The sequence below is a fragment of the Carassius carassius genome, chromosome 41 (genome assembly GCF_963082965.1).
Source record: "Carassius carassius chromosome 41, fCarCar2.1, whole genome shotgun sequence".
Lineage (NCBI taxonomy): Eukaryota > Metazoa > Chordata > Actinopteri > Cypriniformes > Cyprinidae > Carassius > Carassius carassius.
Window position 1 is genome coordinate 8,682,394 of NC_081795.1, and position 16,672 is coordinate 8,699,065.

General features: G+C 36.8%; 1 protein-coding gene across 1 annotated transcript in view; it reads right to left on the reverse strand.

The window, feature by feature from the left end:
- Window positions 1-6,976: 6,976 nt before the first annotated feature.
- LOC132123579 (arsenite methyltransferase-like) overlaps window positions 6,977-16,672 on the reverse strand; it is a 44,514-nt gene continuing 34,818 nt past the window's right edge. The window contains exon 11 of the mRNA XM_059534313.1: window positions 6,977-7,257. The gene's annotated coding sequence lies outside the window, so the exon portion shown is untranslated. The remainder of the gene's footprint in view (window positions 7,258-16,672) is intronic.

A 16,672-nucleotide genomic window follows, 5' to 3' on the forward strand; every position in this document is an offset into this window, starting at 1 on the left:
TTGGATGACACTGAGTGACAGTGTCATCTCCTGAGAAGTGCTCTGTGGTTTCCCCACTGCAGACCTGTAAATACATTCCGTATCTTCTCCTCCTCCTGTCTGTCAGATAGTCGAGACACCTGTTATGGAGAGGTCATTAATGACCAAACTGCCGGCCTCCAGATCCCTCTTCAATTGTCACTCCGAATCCAATTTCGCCAATATGCACTGGAAGCTGGGCAAACACTGCTGGATCCCGTCCATCAAAAGCAGCTGGTGTTTGTTTACTCTAACATAACAGAAAAGCAGATTATTTTTACATAGGCTACATATGCATACAGTACATAATATGATCCATTCCCATCTTACCTGTGATCCTGCATATATATAACTTATTTTTGATAGTATTTTCAAATAGAAGACGATTCTGTTTGGCTGTCTAATCTGTGCAAAATTAAGCAAAATTCTGGCACAAATTACATCAACAATATTCACAAATGATGTATGCAACAATAGCCCGTAACACCATAGACTTGCTTTCTGACATCAAATACAGAATCTGTATATATCAGTAGTGTGAGAGGATTTGAAAAAACAAAACAAGACAAAAAGTAATAACAGTCTCGTCTCCTCAGAGAAATATGAATTATTTACACCCCCCTTGTCAACTAACTGTTGGTTTTTCTTGGCAGAAAAATACAATAACAGCCAAGGAAAACTGTTCACTTGAGGCACACAAGGTAGAGATCATGTACTTTAACTTAGTATATTAAAAACATTTTACTCTGCTAAAGAAAATTCAGTGAAATAGTGCAATATTTCTTTAATTATAAATTATGATACTGTGTTTATTCATTCATTCATTTATACTGACAATTAAAGTTCTCTTCATTTTTTTTTACATTTAAATTCTTATACTTTCTTACACAAAAGCGTAAATTTGAAAAAGTCGTTACTGTCAACTTTGATCAATTTGATGCACCCGTGCTGAATAAAAGAAATCATTATTTTTAGATTTGGTAAAGATTACATATGTAAGGATTTTTAAAGACAACCTTTGAAATCATCAAACGCTCACTTAAGTTCATCTAAATGTAAACAGGGGAATGAGCATGCACAATTAAATAAAACAACAACCGACATTTTTAAATTAAAATACTTTTTAATTATTTAAAAAATAATTATATAACTTACAGTGATATAACAGCCATATTTTAAAATATACAAGATGTGTAGTTAACAAAGGTCTGGCAAAAGGCAGAGAGCTTTTCTAGAAATAAGGACAGACAGAATAATCTAACATGAACATTCAAAGAATAACAAGATTTTGCAGCAGCCTTTCAAACAATATCTATCAAATGTGCAGGGGCTGAATCTTTGAGATAAGGACTTCAGGAAAAAAAAAAAGATAAGGAAGGCTTTGAAACTTCAAACATCAAACACAGCAAAACCTATAGGCTACAATACATCTAATGAGGTGCTATACTGTACATACACTATAAAGGCATGAAGTGCCACCAAAGAAAAATAATTATTTATAATGCACTCTTCTGAATTGGATATGCCTGATTAACTAGAAGAATGAATGGTGAAAGCCATTTACTCTTCACCATTTGCATCTTTTGTGAGGAGGCTGGGGCACAGAGGCCATAGCTCTTGGTCAGATTCACGGTGTCAGATGTAGGCAGTGAGAAAGGCAGAAGAGAAAATGCATCTAATATGGTGTGGATGACAGCAGGAGAATTGAAATGGCTCTGTCAATTTGCACTTTAAAATGAGTTGCTGTAAATGACATGGACTTAGAGATGGAAGAAAGCAAATGAAGAAAGCAAAAAGAGGCTGGAGTGGCTCTTTTCCTCCTGGTTCACTTTGATTTTGATAAACAAGCCCCACCAATCTGTATAGCTTGAACAGTACAGCATTTGCAATTTTGCTGTAAGGCTCTCTATTTGTAGCCCTAGTTTGATCATATCTGCAGGAGAACAGAACACCACAAGGTCTTTAAGGTGGAATTCTGAAGGGATTTGACAGCATCGTGACTCTTTGTAACCCTGAATCTTATTATAACACGATTGAGCCTTGCAAGGACATGGAGGTGTCAGTGTACAGGAAGCACTTGACAGTATCATGTGTGTTTGTGTGGTGAACGCTCTGTTGAACTTTGCTGTGTAAACAGGGTTGAGAGATACTGACTGCACACAATAATATTTCCCTTCAAGAGTGAATTGATAACATAATGTAAAGCGAGAAGATTCATTAGTTAATTATTATATAACACTATATCCCTGTGTTTAACCACACAGAGTGGAAGTGTTTATATGAAGCTGTTTTGTTGGTTCTGGAGTAATTTTTTTATTATTATTATTTTATTTTTTCTGGCTTTATTAAAATGGGAAACTTTGTGGCATGAAATTACTGAATGAAATGTGTGTAAATATTTGTTTAATATCAATATGCAAAACAGGATGCCAGAGATAAGTTATTGTGATTATTGTGCCGTTGTTTTTAATAGATTTTAATAGATTTCTCTCTGCGTGAGTGGCCATCATTAGTTTCAGCTTTTATTCTTAGATCTTTCTCCCACACATCACATCATCAAGCACTATTTTTTTCTGAGACTTTTGTGAGAAATGGAGAACAGACTCAGAGATTCATTACATTTGCACTAATTATCTGTCAAACAGTGAAGTCAGAATCAAAATATATTTCAGTTTGTATTGTAGCCATATACTTGTTACACTGTTGACAATGCTAATGAGTTTTGAATATAATACTAGCATATTGATCTATAATATGAGCAAATACTTCCCTCTTGTGGGCAATGGGGTAATGTTTTGGTCGCTATCTATCTATCTATCTATCTATCTATCTATCTATCTATCTATCTATCTATCTATCTATCTATCTATCTATCTATCTATCTATCTGTCTAAAATTACTGATCAATTGGGTTTTGCGGAAATAAATATTGTTCAGATGCAGATCAATACTTTAAAAATGTTCAAGTTGGGAGATTAAAGGCCAGTCTGAGAAATACATACATTCATTCAATGTATTATAATGGATAAACCACAATCAAATGAAATAATAAAGTGGAAATTAAGTGAAATGTAAACTAAATACCTGTTTAAAATGTCAACAGTAATTTTAGATCAATAAAGTTAAGACGGTAAAATATCCATGTTAGATATTTTCCAATATCTAAGCTATTATAAAGGCATAATTATAAGTCTTATGTTCTTATATAGCTGTAATCAAAATAAAATAAGGTTGGTTTGTATAAACGGTGTGTCCGTCATTGAAAAAATGTAGGCAATACATTCTTTAAACCACTAGATGGCAGGCTTTACCTTTACACTGGATCCTACTGCTTTAATTGCACAATGTTGCAATGGAATAGAATTTTGATTTATTAATGGCATGAAGTGCAATGGCAAAGTAATTTTTAAGTGAAATTTTATTTCTGGTCTTGCAATGGAAGATTTCAACATAGAGTAATCTATCTGCTTTGTATTATTTAACAATTTCAGCTCAGTAAAGACAAATAACCTGACATAGGCAACATAATATAACCGCTTTAAGTTTGAAAGCTGTTCATGCATCTCTTGGTCTGCTTTAATTCTCTTCACCCACCTGTTTTGGGCACACTGTTGATTCTGTCTGCAGCTATTTTAATCAGTCCATTTGAGAAAACGTAAATAAGCATAAACCCCACAAAATGAGACCATTTAGTTGTGACATGGAGAGCAGTTGTCAGCAATACTTTACACCATCCTTAAGTTTGTGTGTGTGATATGTAACATGTTATTTATTACAAAAAATGGATAAAGTTTCATTTCTATATAAAATGTTCTTTTCTGATATATCCTTGAGCGTGAGTCATTTTTTCTTAAAGTAGAATGAGGATGAATGCAATGCCTTTTTTGTAAAGCACTCATTGAACGCACCAAATACACCAGATGTTTTTTTTTTTTTGAAAGAGACAGGAATTATGTTAGTCCTTATGTTATGTTAGTTATAGTTCTGTTTTTCTGGACCCAGTATGGGGGTTTGGACCACTGCTTTTGTGTTTTTGGCAGGTTTGTGGTTCAGCGATCACAAGTGCTCTTGTTCTTTCTCTCTTTCTTTCTATATATATATATATATATATACACACACACACACACACACACACACACACACACACACATATACACACACACACACACACATATATTTGTGATTACTGAAATTATTTCTGTCTATATAACTGTATAACTACCAATAATATTTTCTATTTATTTATTTAATTTATTTATTAAGTTTTTCTCATTTGGGTATTTTGGGACTGGTGTACAGTTTGGATAGAAATATGAATTTGCACATGTAGGGATCAGGCCATTTGAGTGGAGATCTCTCAGTGGAATGTATAATTAGACAGAGGCCTGTGAGGGGAGAGAGGTAGGCATCTATCCAGCCCTTAGGCTACCAGCTTCAAAACATTCATAACTCCATCCAATATTCAGTAGCTGGTACATTCCACATTATTTGGGTATCTGAGTTAAAAACATTTTGAATTATATTATAAGGAATAATTCACCAAAAAATGAAAAGTTGCAGAAAATTCACTCAACCCCAGGCCATCCAAGATGTAGATACGTTTCTTCATTGGAACAGGTTTGGAGAAATTAAAAAATGTATCACACGCTAACCAATGGATCCTCTGCAGTGAATGGGTGCCATCAGAATTAGAGTCCAAACAACTAATAAAAACTTCACACAAAGTAATTCACACGATTCTAGTCTTGTGAAGCAAAATCAGCAACAACCATCATAACCATCATAAAGGTGTTTTAACTTTAAACCATGAACCATAATAACAATTCCTCCGGTGAAGAAACAAAGAAAAAATAAACATCCATTTTGTGTCTTGATGGATTTTTTTCACTTCACAAAACCTGAACTGATGGACTGGAGTCGAGTGGATTACTTGTGGATTATTGTGATGTTTTTATCAGCTGTTCGGGCTTTCCTTCTGACGGCACCCATTCACTGCAGAGGATCCACTGGTGAGCAAGTGATGTAATGCTAAATTTCCCCAAACCTGTTCCAATGAAGAAACAAACTCATCTATATTGGATTGCCTGAGTTTGAATAAACTTTAAACTAATTTTTATTTTTTGGTGAACTGTTACAAAACATTATATTAGTTGAGAAACAATATCGAATTTGGAGCAATATGAGTGTAACTTTATGGCACCATATATATGATTAGACGCATAATTTAAGATATGTTTTTGACCTGCCTATGCTATCTGCTGCTATGCAGAGTACAAAGAGCTATAATTGTGTTTCCAATTGCCTAATATCTCTGCAAAATGCATGACTTGAATGTTTGATGTGGCTGCCTCGTCCTTCCGTATAAGCTTAAATCTCACATGTCGGGTTCGTGCCTGATGCAAATCTGATGCATGCAGCTGGAGCAGATGGATAAAAACCAACCAATGAATTGACATTCGAGACTCATGATATGGTAATATACACTGGAGACCTGTGGCTGTTACTAAGCCAGTCTGCCAAATCTGAACCAAAAGAAGCACTGCTTCGGTTTAATCTGCCTCATTCATTTTCAGTGGATGTCTCAATAAAGCACTAATGCTCAAAGTGTGGCTTGTGGAAAAAGCTCTTATGGGAAAAAGGAGTTATTCTTTTCATTACCCTTGACAAGAGAACTATAGAGAGGGTATTGCGGATTGGTCAGGTTGTGTAGCAGGTAGTGTCTGTGGCAGGTAAATTGGGTGAAGCATGGGACTTTTGTCTGCATCTGGCTCTCTGTCTGGTCTCCCACGGTTCACCAGCTGTGACCGGATTCATCCTATCAGAATGCAGCTCTCATTTACTGCCTCAGCTCACTGGTGGAGAGAGGGGGCTATGAAAGAGAGATGAACGATTTTAGCTGAGAGAATGACATGCAGAACACAGTTTTTCCTTGATCCCAAGCAGGTAAAGCAGACGGGCTTTTGTGTATTCTAGTGGTCAAAGGATATGTTTTTTTAATATATATAAATAAAATAATGAAAAAACATTAATATTATATTCATGTGGTTTTATATACTTATTTAATTTTAATTTATTTACAATGCTTTATAGTGTATGTATTAATATATAAATATAAATATAAATATAAATATAAATATAAATATAAATATAAATATAAATATAAATAAAATATTATTTTATATTTTACACAGTATTTACAAAATTAATAGGATACATTTTTAACTGTAGATGCATTATATATAAGTGCATTATTCATTGTAGAGTAAAATGGCCACTTCTGTAATCAGACCTATCAGGACAGGCTGATTCTGATTTCTAAACAGCAGGCCAATATAATGCTCAATTTAAATTAAAATAATGAATAAAATAAAAGTTGTATTTATTAATTGTTCCTCAAAAAAAAGAAAAAAAAAGAGAAAGAAAGAAAGAAAAAAAGAAAAAGTTCATTGTTTATTGTCTAGTCAGTGTTCTTTTGTTCAGTCAGGACAGACTGATGCTGATATCTAAAGAGCAATAAAATGCTGAAAAAAAAAAACTTTAACACTATATTTATTGTTTTATACTCAGATTATTAGTAAAATATTTTACACAAAATGAAATGTTATTTTATGTTTTATACAAATGAGTATAAAATTATATTAATAATATATTATATCTAATATTTTACATAGTATTTACAATATTATTAATATTATTAATTTATTTATTGTCATTTATTAATTATAAAATAACAGTCAATAATCAGCCAATCAAGCACAGTGCAATGTTGATAAATGCTTAAAATGTCCAAATGTATTTAGATTAACTGGCTCGAGTGAAATACATTTTACACATTTATACTCAAATGCCATCATATCCTCCTAAAACCGCAAGGACAACTTTGACCGTAAAATCTCTTGTTGTATGTCTTGTGTATAAAAGTCTAAGTATGTTTCTTTGAAAAAAACAAGCAAGAGAATAAAGTAATTCACCTTTTATTCCTTTATTGAACAAAGTTTGGCCAAAAGCATTTTGAAAGTAACAAAAGAGTGTATTTCTTTTGCATTCTGTGTGTGAGAGAGAAGCAGAGCGAGAGAAAGAGACAAAGTTTCAACAGTTTTATAATGCATCTAATAGAGTGTGTCTGGTTGTACTTGGCATTCGCTGTGGCAGCCCAAAAACTCGTTGACCTCTCAGCTCATCTGTGCAGAGATGTGCTAAGTCTGAGGAGCTTCGCTTGAACACCGCCGGGCCGGCTGCCTGCAAATGGAACACACAGCACTGTTTCAGAAACAATCGCACATATACATCATTTCAAATGGCCCTCAATCTGTGGTATTTCAATTTGAGCCCAAACCACACATTTAACATCTTATTAAAGGGTTTTAAAGATTGGCACTCGACTCGTCCGTGGTAAACCTCGGCCATTGGCCATAAATAACATTTCCATATGAGGCACAATATGTAGTTTTTTTGCAAACAGACGTAAACATTCCATGAAAATACCCCTACAATTTAAAACTCAGTATATGAGACGCAATGAGGTTTTCCTGCATTGATGGATTATTTAGCCAGCTTCAAGAAAACATGTCAGCAAAATGTGACCTGGTGGCTGAGAATGTGCAGACAAGCTTAATCATAGGATATCATATATTCAAATCAAATAGTGTCTGTGCACACCGTGTCTGCTCAGTACCTCACGGTGGGCTGGCTAACATGAGGGTCGTCTCCTTTTGGAGACAGACTGCTGAAAGAAGGTGACCTTGGCTGTGTCGATGCAAATACTGTCACAGTGTACCTCACTGTCGCATGCGAAACAAAATAGGGCACAGATGGGTTGGGTTGTCATGGCAACACCTACAAAGCAAAGTAGAGGGCGCCAAGGAGTTGAAGAGGGACAATGGGAGATTTGGAGCCAGAATTTAATTTGCATCAGTTTACAGAATAGATCTAAATGACAACACTAAAGTGAATCTTACAGGCGCTAATGGCTGTCTGACAGCGCATGGTTAAATTAGGCAAAAAAAGACCACACAATATTGATTTGACTTGCAACAGCACATTTACAAGAGATTATTACAGCTGTGCAAGAAATTGAAATGTGAAAATGAAATGAAAATGTTGTATTCTATATGCGGCCTATTGAAATGGAGGCTGAAAGCAATGGCGGCAGTGCTCTCAAAGATGGAGTGTGTTTTCAGGTGACTGTCTGGAAGCCTGCTGCAGTGTCTGAAAGACCCAGACATCAGCCAACTCTGATCACTCCCCAAGTGTGTGCTTGCAAATATGTGTGTGTGTGTGTGTGTGTGTAAGAGAAAGTGATAGAATAGAAGAGAAAGGGAAATGGAAAAAGGCAGATAGAAAAGAGCTGCTACCAGCTGTTGTGTCCTTATTTGACACTAATTTAGTAAATGGAGACAATAGCTTCCTCCTCAGGAATAGCTCTTGCAAAATCTGTCAAGAAATTCACTCACTTTGAGGCCTTCCTTGACCTCAATGGGAGTACATATTTAATGCATCACTTAAATTGGGTAGAAATCATGCCAGCTCTGCACTATAGAAATTACCCACGTTGCATTACTCATACTGTTACTGCTCTTGGTGGTAAATCATTGTGTAAGTCCACAATCAAGATCTTTTATTCAACATATAATTCCATATAAATCCGATTGTGATTTCCCAAGAAAAAGGTTCAACAAGCCTCATGATTTACTGCCAATTTCTTTCCCAATTTAATTAGTAATTTTCACAGCACATAGAAAAGCGTCTACTGCACAGTTTCATAAATCACTCACCATCTCATTACCAATATCCAGAAAGCTGAAAACCATCAAGCTGGATGTTTTCAGCTTTGAAACTCTCACTATACTGTACCTCTGAATAGAATCCCAAAGTTACTTAAATCCAAAGTTAAGTTCTCTTTTCAATGTCTTATTTGACTGACACACAGAGGCTGGTTTTTACTTGGCATGCGCATCCAGCCAAGTCGAGTGGCTTTCAGGATTACTGTGCCATGTCTGAATATTTTGTATTCACGGTGGATGACTCGCTCTCGCTACTGTTGCTGGGGGCTCTGTGGAGCAAGCACCTATTAACTGGAAAACTGCCATGATTTGGAGTGAAGTTTAATAAATATATAAAAGCTAAACACTATGTAATTAGATGGTTAGCGTCAGAAGACATTCAGTTTTGTTGAGGTTGCATTTTTTTAGATGCTCCTCTATTCTTCTCTAACTCATTCTCAGGGATAGAGTCAGGGATAAAAGAAAAAAAATTACACAAAAGGAGCAAGAGTCTATCAAAATGATATAATATATATATATCTTATATATATCTTTTTCTATCTTATGAATAGCAAAATCTTACTCACCCAGGGGCTTTATAATTACACATCAACAATAAATGTGGGCTAATGCAAATGGAAAACCAGGTACTGAAATAGAGAATTATTCATATGAATTCAATATCAATACGGGCAAGCACACCGAATGCCATTAGAACTGTCTGCAGAATTATACTATTAATCCATAAATGGTTTGAAGACTCGCTTACAGCTGTCATAAACCCAGCAATGACATATTCAAGCAAAGCAATTATCTTCATAACTGGAGTCTTATTGGAAACTCTATAGACGAGTAAGATATTTGAGTGAGGGTAATAAATCCAGCCTTCTCCTAAGATAAAAAATACATTCCTAATCCACCTTCATTGTTCACAGACATCACATGGACAGTAATGGAATATACTGACCTTTTCCACCTTTTATTTCCATCGTACATCTCGCCATGATAATTCCATAATAAAGGAGCCAATCTGCTTTTAATTAATCTGCCAGAGAACTTCTTTCGAAAAATTATTGAAAACAGAATTTGCCCTCCATACACTCTCGACAATATCTGTCCCTGCCAATATACTGTAATAGTAACCATATGCCCAGCAGGATGCAAACCAAATGCATTACCTACACATTAAATTCCCAGTAAATTCTCCTTTTGATACGCCTATTAATGCATTAGCTGTGCTTGTGAAAGAGACAAAAAATACATGTCGTTTTACCCAAACTACATAAAAGGAACATGTACATTTTGCTGCATTTAATTTGACTTTTACTATAGTATTGTAATAAATTTATGGTCTCATCTGAGCACTTTTTAGATGGAAAACCACCTAATCAGACACCTTAGCTGCCAGATGTGTGGTATTTACCAATTTACAAACCGGTTGTGCCTCAAGATTAAAGTATGAGAAATGTTACATCAAGTTATGTCATGTTCAGAGTTTAAAATACAGAAATAGCCTGTGGGCTGTTCACACTTGTCATTTCCAATCACTGGTTTAATGTAATCCCAGGTTCACTTGTTTTATGTTTCATACTGTTCCTACTTCATTCTTGGCTAGTTGTTCATATTTTTAAGCTTTTACAAAGTATATTTAGAAACTAAAGGTTACCATTCGTATTTGCAAAGTCAAATCAATCATTTGTGACGCAGGCAGTATGTGAACCTGTGGAACCTGGAACCTATATTTATCTGTGAAAATGCATTTAGTCATTAAGAAATGCCATATAAAATGCTACCAAACCTTTTAAAATGATATAAACTACAAGAATATGGAATAATTTGTAGTACAATGGTAGGCCTATAAATTTTTTCCCCTCAGATGCTAAAACAACAGTGTGAAAGTTTCTGTGACTCTTTAAAGCTCATGAATATTTAATTAGGTAAGCAGTGCAGCAATGTATGATTGGTTGTGTAATGATAAATAAATCTCAATCAATTTTTACCACTGCATCGTTTGCACAACAATTAGAGGGTTAGCATCACAAAATCCTTGGTTAACCCACAGCCATGCTAACTCTCTTTTTAAAATAGAAGAGTGAAACATGGGTAAAAATGGCATTAACCTGGGATTTAAAGGCTCACCCAGGGTTAAGCGCGGTGTGAAATCCCCATATTTACAACATTATATGATTAGCATGTGTTAAGCAGACAAACAGACTGTTGCACAAAGCTTGATTGAGATTGTGAGAGAGGATTTTTTGGAGAGGTGCTAAAGCCCTCCACCTGTCTCCCAAGCTCCTGACTCGTGATTTTGAAGGAAGAACTCACGAGTTAGGGTCTCAGGGAACAAGAGGAGGGCAGCCATAACCAGCTAAGTCTATATCTTTTCTTTCATCAGTGCTGAACCCAGCAGCTCCTACACTGCCAAAAGTTTGTGTCTGGCTGCACATCTGCTTTTTGTCCTACAGCATCACAGTGAAAAGACATTTGGAGGGACATTTTCCCTGCCATTATTAATTGCACAAGATGGAAAATGTTATTAAGTAAAATACAAATACATTTGCAAAAATATGCATGCAATGGAAGGAAAATAACAATAGGATGATGGGACCGAAAAGAAGAATGGAACAATGACAGCTTGTGAGACTTGTTTCCTCTTAGTCGGATTGGACTTTCGACAGACAAATGCCCTCTGCTCTGCAGTCTTTGGGTGTGGAGAGGAAACACATCCCCTCCCCACCTCCATCTCAGAGCCAGACAGTCAGTCCTTCCTCTTTTTGTCTTCTCTAAGTCATGACAGACTTGCAATCCCACAGACAGCCAGCAGAGACTCAAGATGCCTTGTCCACTTCACAGGTAGGACAAAACGACCTTGCATTGCAGTTAGATACATCAGACAATAGCTTTAGACACAGAAAAGAAAAAAATCCCCAGCGAAAGTCTGCGATAGTTTCAAACAGGCTGCATCGGACACTCAAACCCGACTGTGATTATCGTGCATGCACCAAACTGCCTCAAGACAAAGCTGTCAATTGGTTATTTGGAGGAGCGACTAGTTGTCAACTGCATACAGATGTGGCAAACATCCGAACGGCGAACCCCACCCCCTCTTTTACCTCTGCCGCCACTATTCAGTACGCTTAATGAAATCTCTCCCATCTGTGGTGGCAATTCAGTCGCTCACCCCAACAAAAACATGCGTAATGTTATTCCCTTCACCTCTCCCGGCTCCTCCCCCAGTCTCCTTCCGCCCCCCACACCTCTGGCCCCTGTCCTCCCTCGAGGCAGATGAAGGCGGGAGTGGACCGAGGTGATGCTCCTGGGAATGAGTAGATTATTATCAGCATTCACAATTTACCTCTGGCTTTCCGAACAAACGAGACTCCATCGCTGCCATCATCCATCTCTGAAGAAGAGGGGAAAAAAATTGATTTGGAGGTGAAGAAGAGAGTAGCTGGATGCTGAATCAGACGCAGACTGGTCTTAGGAGGGGGGCGGTGGCAGACTAGAAGGCACAGGTTATTCCCGCCCCGGCGTTTGCTGCCATTGGTTTGTGGGAGACATCCATCACCCTGTCCCGCAGTGGCATTAGGCTGCGGCGCACGAGTTAGGCAACCGCTTCTCTTCAGGCACAAGGCAAATGGACGGTGGCAGAAAAGTGAAGCTGAAGATCCAAGGAAAGACTTCACAAACTCAATATCTTCCTGACAGTCATCAACCCCCTCCCAGCTCAGGGGACGCTAACCTTAATCGACCGAGGAGAGCAATAAACCATTCGCACAAACTATTCTGCGGTTGATCTGGATCAGTCACTGACATATTCTTTGAGAAATTAACTATTAAGCAATAATTTACACTACTGCTGATAGCATGTTATAGATAAATCTGTGCCTAACTCATGATTAAGTCTAACATCATAGTGCAAATATTGAGAATGGCAGAGAGGGTGCATGTAACGATATAATGACTTGCAGAACAGCATATCCTGTGGTTCAGTTCATTCCCCATTTCATTAACACTCCTGCCCTATGCAGGCATCCTCAGAGGAGCGCAGCACTCTGAATGTCAGTATATAATCTCTACTGCACCACAAGGAACACAGCCATGTCTACACCAACACATAATTCAAGTCCAAGTCCGGTTGGACTCCAGACTGCAGACACTGGAGACTCTACAGGGCCGAGGGACTTTTAAAGCAAATGAAATCAATGCGGGCCCTAAACTAGTGCCTGTAATCAATCAACTCTATTACAGCCTTTGCCTCAGTGTCTGGATGCTGCTGACCCCCACTTTCACCTTTGGACATTAAGGATGCAGTGAATACATTTCCAGCTTCACAAAGCTTGTTAGTCCTTGTGCAGTGGAGTGTTATGGTTCTGCAGTGGCCCTACACAACCATAAAATGAATGTGCTCTTTAAACACTATATCAGGATTGTGCAATAAGCGTATCTATGTTAATATGTATTAAAATAAATCAAATGAATTTATATAGCTATATTTATGAAATATATATAATATAATTAAAATTGTAATTGCAATTCTGTACCCTGTTTGCTACCTAAATTCAAATTTAAAAGGCATTCTTAATTCAAATCAAAATAGTGCACAATCCTGGATTCTACTAAGATTTCTTCTCTGCTCTGCTAAGAATATCTTCAAGAACATAAAATCTGTCTAGTAAAATTTCTCTGAGTTGAGATCGACTGTACTGGCTGACAGTGTACTGTAGAGTGTGCAAACATTAATAACTATCATGTCTTGTCACACCAAAGGACAGCCGCTCAATGCTATCGATTTCTCTTAGGGGTCAAAGGGCGAGCCGGCATTGATCCATGAGACTCTCTGACAGCACCGAAAGGTCCAGCTCCAGACAAATCAATGACACCTCAGCGCACCACATATACATTATGGTTATTTACTGGACATGAAGCAAAAGCAAGCTTTATTACTTGTCTGCCAGGTACAGCAGAGCTAAGCAAAACTCATATTAGAGCTTTAGAGAAAAATCTGTTGGGCTTATTAACCAGTTAAAGGATGAACAGATGAGTAAAAACTTCCCCTCATGGAAACTAGTTGGGTTGCCACTGAAATTATGAGAAAAAATGGACTGAGATGCAGACAAATACAGAATCAATTCGGTTCACCTTGTAGTAGAAATATGAGTCTCATTCTAGTGCAGCATTCACCAAAGATGGATGCATGAAATGAACTGTAAAAACAGAGACATCAAGGAAGCTAACAATAGGCCTTGGTTCTGAAAGTATTTGTAAGAGTTCAATTTCAGAATATTTTATCGATTTCAAGTGTGATTGAAGTGACTTAACAGACATAATCCTCAATGACTTAATTCCATTCAATACTAGTGAAAGAATATATAGAAATCCATATCTCAGACACACACTCAAATGATTCAATACTCATTTCAGATAAAAATGCAATACATCACAGTACTTAATTTGCCTCAAGATATTTATAAAAGCAGACTAAGTCTCAAAGTTTTCTTTTAGTTTAGTTTTGGTATCTGTATGCTGATTGGTGGCTTGTGAGCTCCAAGGAAAGCTAGAAGGTTGTATAGTTAACTCCCAGTGCAAAATTCTAAACCATACAACCTACTACCTCAACCTGAATGCACACAGTCTCGGTTACTTTCATCCTTTTAGAAGTTATTTACATAAACGCCAGTCGATAATAAATTATAATAGACGAGTCTGAGCAACTTCGATGCCTGGCAAGCAAGGAAAAGAGTGCATTATACACAGAAAATCAAAAGCAGGCTTGCCTTACATGTTGGACGACTTTCTACCACAGAGACAGAGACCCATAGAAACGAGCTTGTGCTATCATACTTATCACAAGATCGGATCTACGGGTTAATGACAAGTGGCTGCTCATTTAATTATGGACTTGGAAAAAGGCTCCAGTGATTGTCCTACACTATTGAGAGACATAAAGATTTATGTTAATATCCAGCATGTATGTATGACCTCCACACAAATCTCCATTGTAAACAAAATTTTCCTTTAATTTGGGCCTTCAGTGTAAACATGCAGCACAATGCAGTGTATTGTAGATATATATACAAACGACTCTTTTGTGATGTAAGCAAAGGTTTTCCTACACCATTATTAAGAATTAACTCCAATATGACTATTACATATCTAAAAAGAAAATAATAATTGATTACCATTATGGTACCTATCATGCATTCCTAACATGTACAAACTGATGAAAGTAAAATCCACCCACAAACCTGTAACTTTTAAGCAGTTATGATGGTTATGGTTGGGGAGTTTGATGCAAGAGCTCAACTTTGTTCAAAGAAATGGCTTCACTGAAAAAAAAAAAAGTAGGTAGCTCAACAGATCATGTTTCCCCACTAAAATCTTTGACAAGTTCAGTGATTGATAACACAGAACTCTTGCCTAGTCCAAAACCTCAACAGCCTTTCCCACTCATGAGTCACTGAGGTAATGTTGCTTTTTCAAAAATGATGCCAAAATTTTAAATACCGGCACACCCTGGGCTGTCAAACTCAGTTCAGTTAGGAAAATAGTGGATCTCTCTTGCTAAGCTGAGAGCAAAGCTGCATCTTAGCATTCCTTTTAGTAACTCTAACTAAACCACAGTTAGCTACTAATCCTAAACATCATACAGCATTGTAATGGTAGTCTAAAGACTCACTAAGTACAGTATCAGTTTCATTACCTCTTGACCTCTCGCTTGACTGACAGCTTTTGTAGAGCCAAGATTGTATGGGCTCACAGTGGTAGACAATGTTGGACTTGGAGTGAGAAATTTACAACCACCGTCTGAGCTCTTTATTGCTTTCCATAACAAAACATGATGAACTGAAAGCATCTTCCACTGAAATGGCCATGTAAGGTCAAACGTGGCTCTTTGATTTTGTGGTCAGCTTCCAAGTTTAACCTTGCCCATAAGCTGGTTCACATTACCAGTAAATTTAAATGGAGCATGGTGAATAGGAACCAAGCTATGAGGCTTTACAAATAAAGAATGTGGACATGTCAGGATATGCAGGTCATAAAATAACATTTCATGCCAACACCAAAGAAAAACTCAGGTATCATTAATAGTCAACATGTATATATCTAAAATGTAGAATACAATAAGATCTGTTTACCTTTTAAAAGTGAGGATGCTTTGATAATTCTTCTGTGAGAGTAGTATTTTACAGTTTTGGCAGTTAAAAGGACAGTTCACTCAAACACATACAGGTGCATCTCAATAAATTAGAATGTCGTTCATTTTATTTCAGTAATTAAACTTGTGTATTAAATAAATTCAATGCACACAGCCGGAAATAGTTTAAGACTTTGGTTATTTTAATTGTGATTTTGGCTCACATTTAACAAAAACCCAAGAATTCACTATCTCAACAAAAATTAGAATATGGAATATCAGCTAATCAACATAAAACACCTGCAAATGTTTCCTGAGCTTTCAGAATGGTCTCTCAGTTTGGTTCACTGGGCTACACAATCATGGGGAAGACTGCTGATCTGACAGTTGTCCAGAAGATAATCATTGAAACTTTTCACAAGGAGGGTAAGCCACAAACATTAATTGCCAAAAAAGGTGGCTGTTCACAGAGTGCTGTATCCAAGCATGTTAACAGAAAGTTGAGTGGAAGGAAAAATTGTGGAAGAAAAATATGCACAACCAACTTCACAAGGAATGGACTGAGGCTGGGGTCAAGGCATCAAGAGCCACCACACACAGACGTGTCAAGGAATTTGCTGAACCACAGACAAGCAGAGGCATCTTACCTAGGCTAAGTAGAAGAAGAACTGGACTGTTGCCCAGTGGTCCAAAATCTTCTTTTCATATGAGAGCAAGTTTTGTATTTCATTTGGACACCAAGGTCCTAGAGTCT